The sequence below is a fragment of the Ovis aries genome, chromosome 8, assembly GCF_016772045.2.
Source record: "Ovis aries strain OAR_USU_Benz2616 breed Rambouillet chromosome 8, ARS-UI_Ramb_v3.0, whole genome shotgun sequence".
NCBI classification, from domain to species: domain Eukaryota; kingdom Metazoa; phylum Chordata; class Mammalia; order Artiodactyla; family Bovidae; genus Ovis; species Ovis aries.
In genome coordinates, this window is record NC_056061.1 from 3063139 (window position 1) to 3073950 (window position 10812).

At 38.7% G+C, this 10812-nt stretch overlaps 1 pseudogene; it reads right to left on the reverse strand.

Moving 5' to 3' along the window:
• Nucleotides 1–8950: 8950 nt before the first annotated feature.
• On the reverse strand, nt 8951–9441 carry LOC101110850 (peptidyl-prolyl cis-trans isomerase A-like; annotated as a pseudogene).
• Between the last annotated feature and the right edge of the window lie 1371 nt (nt 9442–10812).

The window sequence follows — 10812 nt, forward strand, 5'->3', positions numbered from 1 at the left end:
TAGCTCTAATAATGCTTAGTTGTCTTTAACTTCATTCAAAATAACTTTTTAATATAAATTTATTTATTTTAATTGGAGGTTAATTACTTTTGTTAGATTGTATTTTGACAGCTGTCATATCAGTGTGCATTTAAAAAAACATTAAAATTGGTGAATTTTTAGGTAGCCATTTTAATATTGAAGATGGAAGAAAAATATTTTTGGCATATTATGCTTTGTTATTTCAAGAAAAGCAAAAAAGATTGTGCAGTGTATGGAAGGCTGTTATCACTGATTCAATGAGTCGAAAGTGGTTTGCGAAGTTTCCTGCTGGGGATTACTCACTGAACGATGCTCCACAGTTGAGTAGACCAGTTGAAGTTGATAGCAATCAAGACATTAATTAAGAATAACCAAAGTTATACCACAGCGGGGATAGTCGACAAACTCAAAATATTCAAATCAAGTGTTGAAAAGCATTTGCACCAGCTTGGTTATGTTAATCACTTTGATGTTTGGGTTCCACATAAGCTAAGTAAGAAAAACTCTTCTTGACCATATTTCCTCATATGATTCTCTAATTAAATGTAACAAAAATGTTCCTTTTTTTAAAAAATTTGATGGGTAATGAAAGATGGATACTCTACAGCAATGTGGAACAGAAGAGATTGTGGGACAAGTGAAATGAACCACTGCCGACAACACCAAAGACTTGACTTTGTCCAAAAAAGGTGATGCTGTGTCAATGGTGGGATGAAAAGGGAGTCCTCTATTATGAGCTCCTTCTGGAAAACCAAATGAATAATTCCAACAAGTCCTGCTTCCAGTTAGACCAACTAAAGGCAGCACTCAATAAAAGTGAAAGTGAAAGTCGCTCAGTTGTATCCAACTCTTTGCGACCCCATGGACTATACAGTCCATGGAATTTTCCAGGCAAGAATGCTAGAGTGGGTAGCCATTCCTTTCTCCAGGGCGTCTTCCCACCCAGGGGTTGAACCCAGGTCTCACACATTGCAGGAGGGTTCTTTACCAGCTGAGCCACCAGGAAAGCCCAAGAATACTGGAGTGGGGAGCCTATCCCTTCTCTAGTGGATCTTCCCAACCCAGGAATTAAACTGGGGTCTCCTGCATTGCAGGTGGATTCTTTACCAGCTGAGCTATCAGGGAAGCTCAACAAAAAGCACCAGAATTAATCAAGAGGAAATACATAATCTTTCAGGATAATGCAAGATTGCATGTTTCTTTGATGACCAGGCAAAGACTGTTATAGTTTGGCTAGGGATTTCTGATTCACCTGCATAATTCACTTGCTGTTGCACCTTCAGATTTCCATTTATTTTGGTCTTTATAAAATTCTCTTAATGGAAAAAAATTCAGTTCCTTAGAAGACTGTAAAAGGCACCTGAAAGAGTTCTTTGTTAAAAAAGATAAAAATCTTTGGGAATATGGAATTATGAAGTTGCCTGAAAAATGGCAGAAAGTAGTAGGAGAAAACGGTGAATATGTTGTTCAATAAAGTTCTTGGTGAAAATGAAAAATGTGTCTTTTATTTTTACTTAAAAAAACCAAAGAAACTTTTTGGCCAACCCAATACAGAATTTAATCTCCTTGGCATTTTTTTTTTTTTAAATCAGAGCTCTAGTTTACCTTTAGTCTGCTCCAACAGATAAGAACTAAAATAAAACTGTGGAAAAATAGAAAATCTATAAGATGACTTTTAAGTGATATACATAGACACAACATTTATATCTTGATTTTAAATTGAATTTAATTTCATTTAATAATACTTCAAAAAGATTTTGGAAGTACAATTGAGAAACATGATCAGTCTCTGTACATATTATTTTTCTTTTAAGTCAAAGGTTTGGGTTTAGCAATGGTCTATTTACAGCCTTAGAAATTTGACCAGCACTAGGATTGTGATGAAATTGGAAAGAAGGTTTAAAATTTGGTGAAACTTTCCACTTGTTTTCCTCATTTCTCCTTGACTTTCAAAAGATGAAAATTTCAAGTGGAAGAAATGAATGACTAATAGCTAGAGATATTCAGAAATAATATCAACACCTACACTTGGTAAAATTAAACTGTAATAGTCTCAAGCCTACTTTTTTTGTCTTAAATGATGTGTGTATGTGCCTTGGTGACAGTATTAATAGGGACAGTCTTTCAGTTCTGATCCTGGTTGCATTTCAGGAAAGTAAAGACTAAATTGTCTAAGTATGGCATTGGAGAGTGGAAACTCAAATTTCATTGTAAGGTGTGTCCTTCATAGCAAATAGAACAAAATTATCATCCACTCTAATAAAACAATATTATGAACATTTTGAGGGTTTATAAGGATGGCGGTATTAACGCTTATGTTTACCTCCATCTTTCAAATTGGCTCTGCAATTGATTGCCTTTTCCTGAAGTTGTTCTGGGGGTTCCCAGGTGGCTCAGTGGTAAGTAAAGAACCCATCTGCCAATGCTGGAGACATAAGAAAACAGCTGGTTTGATCCCTGGGTAGAGAAGAGCCCCTGGAGGAGGGCATGGGAACCCACTCCCATATTTTTGCCTGAAGAATCCCATGGACAGAGAAGCCAGAAGGGCTATTGTCCACAGGGTCACAAAGAGTCAGACACAACTGAGGCAACTTAGCACGCACGCACATGCACAGTTGTTCTGATGGTTGCCCATAACTCCAAGTTAATTCCATTATCAAGACCTTATACTTTAAAGGTTGAAACCAGACATATATCATTAAACAATCAAATAGTAGTAAAAGCAAAAATGAAGGAGGGATGCAAAAAAGCACTTTAAATGTTGGTCAGTGGCATTGGTTTGGAATAGCTACAGAGATCATCAAGGAAAGCAGAGATCCTTATAGTGAATGACCTTGGGTAGAATTTAAATCAGTAGAGACAGAATTCCATGTGGGATGGGAATAGACATGAATATTTATTTCCCTGTATAGGTGCTGTTGGTGTGTTAGGAGATGATGAGAGAGAGGAGAGGTGGAGTCATATTGTGCTGACTTTGTAGGACTATGTAAGCCTCCTGGACTTCATCTTATGGTCTTCAACTACCTGAATGCCTCCACTGTGCTTGAAGTCTGTGCCTTAAAACTTATAGGATCTTAAGCAATTGTTTAACCACATCTAGAGCTTCACTAGTGGCTTGGATGGTAAAAAATCTGCCTGTGATGCACAAGACCCAGGTTTGACCCCTGGGTCAGAAAGGTCCCCTGGAGGAGGGAAGGGCTACCCACTCCAGTATTCTTGGGGCTTCCCTGGTGGCTCAGATGGTAAAGACGATACTTACTAGGGCCCCATATCTAAGATCTGGCATTTCTACCAGATTGTAAAACAACTTAAGTTATTAAAAAAAAAAAAATCAGTCTGGAAGTTAATGGTAAAATCTCGGAGCTTATTTTCTTGAAAAGCCAAACATAGTTTGTAGTGTTCTTTGTCTATAAATAGTAATAATAACACAATAGATTGTTTTAAAATATATTATCTCATTTGATTCTCAACATGGCCTTCTGAAGCAGGCAGGGCAAATATTAAAGTCTCTGGGAGTAAATTAAAATGTAGAATTACCAAGCAACTGCAGGGAACAGTGGAAAAAGGACTCATGATTCCTAATTGTGAGTGTCAGTGCTTCTGCAAGTGGTGTGTTACTTGTGTGTTATAAGTAGCTCTGTCACTTTGACCATACATATGCTTTTCTTCATCACAGAACTGGGATTATGCTTACTTCCTGGATTTTAAGGATTGCAGAAGAATAAATATTGATTAACATAAATGTAATAATGTAATTCTCTCTCTATAGGTCTCAATATTATAGCTGTTTTCATAAATAAATAATCTTTTAAAGAGAACTCTAAAGGAAAGTTTCTTGAAGCAAGTAATTTTTTTCAGAAAATAGAAAAGATTTCTTTGGAAAAGCTGTCATAGATACCAAGACCTCAGAAAGAGGCTTCAGAATAAGGAGTGCTATAAGTCAAGCAATGTGAGGATCCAAATCCAATTTTAGAAAGTGTTCTTACTTAAGATTAAAAAGGCATTTGCAAGGTAAGACATATTTTGCAAAAGTCTTGTCCATTGTTTGATGTTGTACTTGCTTCAGGGAGAAAATGGTTGTTTCATCTCATGATTGACCTCACATGTAACAGACTAGCATGTCATCTAAAGTAGTGTGATATAAAAAGTCTCTTCCCTGCAGTCGGAAGAGATATCCACAGAAATATACACAGACATATAGGCAGTTAATATCTGGCTGCTTGGCTGTCATCTGTCTAGCTGTCTGTATCTGTCTGTCTATCTACTTACTTTTTCATTTTCACATATCTCTTTGTGCTGAAACTATTACAATCCATAAAAGCCAGTGCCAGAGAGTTGGCATTTTAGATTTATAAAGTTATTTAAGTATATGTATATATGTGTAAATATTCAAAATATTCATGGTATTAATATTATATTTTATCTTTGTATTTGTGTAGACATTGCTATAAGCAGAAGACAGTTAAGTGGTACTAAAGCCACTGCATCTGAAAGGTGGTGGATAGAGATTTTTATGGCATTTGATGAGGGTCATGGTAGGTGTGTGGATCACAACAAACTGTGAAAGATTCTTAAAGAGATAGGAATGCCAGACCACCTTACTTGTCTCATGAGAAACCTATATTTGGGTCAGAAAGCAACAATTAAAACCAGACATGGAACAACAGACTGGTTCAAAATTGGGAAAGGACTATGTCAAGGCTGTTATATTTTGCTTATATAACTGATCTGCAGAGTACATTATGCAAAATGCTGGGCTGGATGAAGCACAAGCTGGAATTAAGATTGCTGGGAGAAATATGATACCACTCTAATGAGAGAAAGTGAAGAGGAACTAAAGAGCCTCTTGATAAAGGTGAAAGAAGAGAGTGAAAAAGCTGGCTTGAAATTCAACGTTCAAAAAAGTAAGATTATAGTATCTGGTCCCGTCGTCTTTGGATAAGGAAATGGTGACCCACTCCAGTATTCTTACCTGGAGAGTTCAGTGGACAGAGAAGCCTGGCAGGCTGCAGTCCATGGGGTCGCAGAGATTCGGACACGACTGAGAGACTATCATTCACTCCCATCATCTCCTGGAAAATAGCAGGGGAAAAAGTGGAAGCAGTGACATATTTTATTTTCTTGGGCTCCAAAATCACTGTGGATGGTGACTGCAGCCATGAAAGACGCTTGCTCTTTGGAAGAAATGCTATGACCAAACTACACAGCATATTAAAAAGCAGAGACACCACTTTGCTGACAAAGGTCCATGTAGTAGCTATGTTTTTTTTTTTTTTCTCCAGTAGTCATGTATGGATGTGAGAGTTGGACTATAAAGAAGGCGGAGTGCTGAAGAATTGATGTTTTTAAATTGCGGTGTTGGAAAAGACTCTTGAGAGTACCTTAAACTGCAAGGAGATTAAAGAAGTCATTACTAAAGGAAATCAACCCTGAATGCTCCTTGGTAAGATTGATGCTAAAGCTGAAGCTCCAATACCTTGGCCACTCGATGCAAAGAACTGACTGATTGGAAAAGAACCTGATGCTGAGAAAGATTGAGGGCAGAAGAAGAAGGGGGTGAGAGAGGATGAAACAGATAGCATCACCAATTCAATGGACATAAATCTGAGCAAACTTTAGGAGACAATGAGAACAGAGAAGTCTGACATGCTGCAGTCATGGGGTCACAAAGAGAGAGACAGGGCTTAGCAACAACAACAAAATGGTAGGGGTGTGTGTGTGTGTGTGTGTGTGTGTGTGTGTGTGTGTGTGTGATTAAACCACATGGACAACTGGAGAAGGGCATGGAAGTGCTGTGGAGGAAGAAAGACAGAAAAATGGAAGAGCTGGAAAAAAAGTAATTTGATTTCATCTTTTCATTAGGATTTGTTAAGATTATCTTTTCATTAAGATTGGTACTGCTTCTAATGTCTTCCATGATGATGGTCCAACAGCCATTATTAATAACCAAGTCTTTCTGATGTAGTCCTGTATTGAATGACTAGATACTTGATGAGTTTCAATTAATCAGACATACTTATATCATCCTTTCTATTTGTGATGGATGTTTAAATATAAACAAGATCTCTCTAGCCTGAGAACTTAGCCACATCACTATAAGTGGATGTGATTTGATTTAAGAAAAATATGGAGAGGTCTATTAATTATTGGAAAAAATGGAGTGCACCATCGACTTTCTACTCTTAGCCATAAGAAAAATTGAGGAAAGATATAGCTGTATGAGAAAAGAGATGATTTGTGGAGAAAGAACTGAAAGTTTTCTTCTTCTCCAGGAAGATTATAACTGGTCCTTAAGTGGTCTATAAGTTTTACAGTGTGTCTCCTGACACTAATAAAGGCAACTTCTTTAGGGATTTTGAGAGAAATATATATTTTTATTTCCTATTTTGTCCCCTTAAGCTGGAACCTAGCAGAACTTTTTGCCTCTAATGTTGCTCAATTTCACCTTAATATTACCCAAGTCCTATTTTAGCTCAGTTTTCTTCAGAGTTATACAGCTATTAGTCAATCAAAGTGCATTTGCTTTTCAGTTTCATACAGAGACACATGGAGCTAAATGTTTTTCTAATCTGAAAAATATGAGTTTCCAAAGATGTGAATGTGATGTGAGGAGCTTGGCTTTGATAGGTGAGATTTTTTTGAGGCCTCATAAAAAACATATTTTATACTTGTGTATTGCTTTATAGTTTTCACAAAAAGATTGTCTCATGTACTGTCATACTTTTCACTGGCACGAGAACTCTCTCACCTGAGAGTAATTACTTCTGTTTTACACCCGAGGAAACTGAAAACCAAAGAGGGCATGTGACATGCTAGTCACTGAGCTGACAAGTGCTGGGAATCACACTGGGTCTGGTGGCTCCATGTCCCATGTTTTCTTGACAGACCTTTACTGGGTGACCCCTCCAATGCTTGTCAAGAGTGTGGTGGTAAAATAGTTCTTTTCAGGTCAACATACTAATGTGATTTGTGAAGTTTACAAATATTAGGAAGTAAAATATTTCTCAGAGTTAAGAATTGGAGTCAAAGAACCACTTCTTTTGGTTATGAAGGCAAAGTATGTTTCCTCCATGCCCAACTGAATCATACTGACAACGAGCTGTACTAAGAGAGCAGCTTGGTACCCACGATTGCTGGGCTCAGACTTAGAGCCAAGAAAGTGAGGACCGAGATAGGGCTGGTGGAGCTGAAAGTACCCTGGAGAGCCTGAAAGAATTATCACGTAGACTTGTGAGAAACTGGTCTGTGGAGATGATCATTCAGTTTACTCATTTTCTCTGTTTTAGTCAATTATCAAGCAGAAAAGGAGAACATTTTCCTTGGAGTGATTTGTTTTCTTGTCAAATTTGCTCTCTGCAAAGTTTTACATTTTAGTATGGCATCTGATAGTGGCTTGAGTGAATTAGCCAATATTCTGGAGAATTATTATTTATAAATTTTTGGTGACTTTCTAGCCCATGAAAATTATAACAATAATTGTTGCTATAATTGTTGTTGTCGTTCAGTCTCTACATCGTGTCCAGCTCTGCAACTCCATGCACTGCAGCATGCCAGGCTTCCCTCCCTGTCCTTCACTATCTCCTCGAGTTTGCTCAGACTCAGGTCCACTCAGTTGATGATGCCATCCAACTATCTCATCTGCTGTTGCCCCCTTCTTTTCCTGCCCTCAGTCTTTCCCAGCATCAGGGGTCGTTTCCAATGAGTTTGCACCAATTATCGGTGACTTTAGTTATCAATGATTTTTACCTCTAAATTCATAGAATAAATCATAAAACATTATTACTGAATAAATAAGGAATGATTTGTTATTAGGTGATTATAAGTGCAAAAGTATGTCTCATGGCACTTTTTTTTCATATCAGTTAAGAATTTTTTTCATTAGAAAACTAGGAAAAGGATGCATTTCAAATTTGATACGTGGTTGAATTATTACATTTTCAGCTAGACAAAGACACAGAGCAAAACTTTGCACTTGACTATGTGATAAGAAACCAGTTCTCTTGCAGAAAAGAATAATTAAACCTGCCAATGGGAGATCTTTCATTGAAAATGTTTCTTGATCTTCAGAAAATGAGACATGGGGATCATTTTGGAGGTTATTAGTATTTGAACTCAGCTAAGATTTGCAAAGATTGTCTCCTGGACTAAAATTTTCTCCGGCTCTTCTGAGCTCTTCTTGGTTAAGCTCTGACTTTGGGCGTCCATGTCTGTCTTGGCCTTGTTAATTTTAGCATCAATCCTGCTGTCAGTGCAGCCAGAATCCCCTGCCTTTGCAATCCATGTGCCGTGCCATGCTCAGTCGCTTCAGTTGTGCCTGGCTCTTTGTGACCTCATGGACTATAGCCCACCAGGTTCCTCTGTCCATGGGATTTCCCAGGTAAGAATACTGGAGTAGGTTGCCATAGCCTCCTCCAGGGGATCTTCCTGACCTAGGGATTGAGCCCTACTCACCTGTGTCTCCTGAATTTCAGGCAGATTCTTTTTTTGTTGTTGTTTAGTTTTTATTCCATAATCATAAATTAAACTTTGAAATCCAGCTAAACTTGAAGAGAGGATGAGGAAAATATGGAACCCAAAAAACTAAAGTGAGAGCATAAAGATTATAGGATATTTCTAGTAGATGGAGGTGAAGGGTCCTTTCCTGGGCTGCAGAAGGAATGGCCTTGTGGTTAAGTAAGTTCGGTTCAGTTCAATTGCTCAGTCATGTCCGACTCTTTGTGATCCCATGGACTGCAGCACACCAGGACCCTGTCCATCATGAACTCCCTGAGTTTACTCAAACTCACATTCATTGAGTTGGTGATGCCATCCAACCATCTCATCCTGTGTCATCCCCTTCTTCTCTCACCTTCAATCTTTCCCAGCGTCTGGGTCTTTTCAAATGAGTCAGTTCTTCACATCAGGTTAAGTAAAGCACAAGTCAAATTTATTAGATTTGTCCACAGTCAGCAATGATCTTCTTGTTGGTCTTGCCATTACTGGACCCAAAGCACCCCACAGATTCCACAATATTCATGCCCTCTTTCATCTTGCAAACACCACATGCTTGCCATCCAACCACTCAGTCTTGGAAGTGCAGATGAAAAATTGGGAACCATTTGTGTTGCGGCCAGTGTTTGCCATGGACAAGATGCCAGGACCTGTATGCCTCAGGATGAAACTCTTATCATCAGATTTCTTGACATAGATGGACTTGCCACCAGTGCCATTATGGGGTGTGAAGTCACCACTCTGGCACATAAATCCCAGAATTATTCTGTGAAAGCAGGAAATTCTATAACCAAATACTTTCTCTCCAGTGCTCAGAGCAGGAAAATTTTTTGCTGTTTTTGGAAATTTGTCTGCAAATAGCTTGAAGGAGGTGAGGCCCAAGGGCTCACGATTGACAGCGATGTTGAAGAACATGATGGGGTTGACCATGGGGTTGACCATGACCATGGACGGCGTGGGAGGCTCTGGAGTGGAGGAGTCTGCAAGGCTGCAGGCAGATTCTTTACCTCTGAACCACCAGGGAAGCCCCTCCCTTGATATCAAATCACTCTCAATATCCACTTAAGCTCCTCATCCTCTACCACTTCCAAGTGATGTGTGATCACCTTGGCCTGCCTTTAGCAAGAATCCTGCTAGGTTAGTTTAGCCAGAATTCCCCTACCCCCACATTTCCCTTTAGTAATTTCCCATTCCCCAACCCTCACTCTGCTCCCTTATATTCCTGGCTATTAATCCTCACTTTTCCCTGTTGTATTTGGAGTTGAGTCCAGTCTCTCTTCCCTGGATGCAAAGTAAGGATGCAAAACTCCTTGTCCCTATACCAAGGACATTCATTCATTCCCCTAAGTGAATTCTGCCTCACTGTTCTTTAACAAGTATCATGGTACCATGAATTTATTTTCTTTAACAGATAAACTATTTGATCATTAATCTGAGGCTAAACAGTGACTTTACTAGTAATGAACCTTAAGTCACTGAGTTCAAGCAAAAGCAGAAACCAAATCAAGAAGGCTGGGGCCTTTTTGTAAGATTGGTAAAAAGTGTGACATCTAAGTATATATCAGTTAATTGGAGAGAATAAAAGATCAGAATAAGGGTTTGGATTTCGTTTTGTAATAAGCAGTCACTGAAAGCTTTCTAGGGACATTAGAAGATTCTGGAATGATGTATAAAACAGAATGTGAAGGAGGAAAAAATAGAGACAATTTGGAGACTTCACCAGTGCTTCAAATGAAAAATCCCAAGAGTCTAAAGTAAGCTAGTGGTGGTGAGAATGTGGAGGATGAAATGGATGTTAGAGCTGTTATGAAGGCAGAATGAATATTGATTACATGTGGGCAACCGAGGGAGAGTGAGCTGTTAAGGGTGTGAAAATGTTTTCAGCTTAAGGCTCAGGAGGATGGTGTCCCCACGAAGGAGGAAATGTATTTAGTTCAGTTAAAAATGTGGGGCTGACCTTGAGAGAAAAATAAGAGCTCTACATAGATAAAAAGGAATTATCAACATCCAGCTGATATTTCAAGTCATGAGCCTGGATCAAACTGACAAAGGAGAAAACAGTTTGAGAGAAGAGAAGAAATCCATGGATTAATCCTTAAGAGATGTTCATACTGAAGTTGGTGTCAGGAGATAGAGTAAGCGCAACAAAGAGAGAGGGGGAATGGAAGCAGAAGAGTCTATAGTGAACCAGTTGGAGGTTTTTATACAAGAAGGCTGCTAACAGAATCGAGTGCTGCAGGGGAAGTTGAAAATGGGAAGAAGCCAGTGGGCTTGATGGCTATGAGCTCACTGATGGCTATG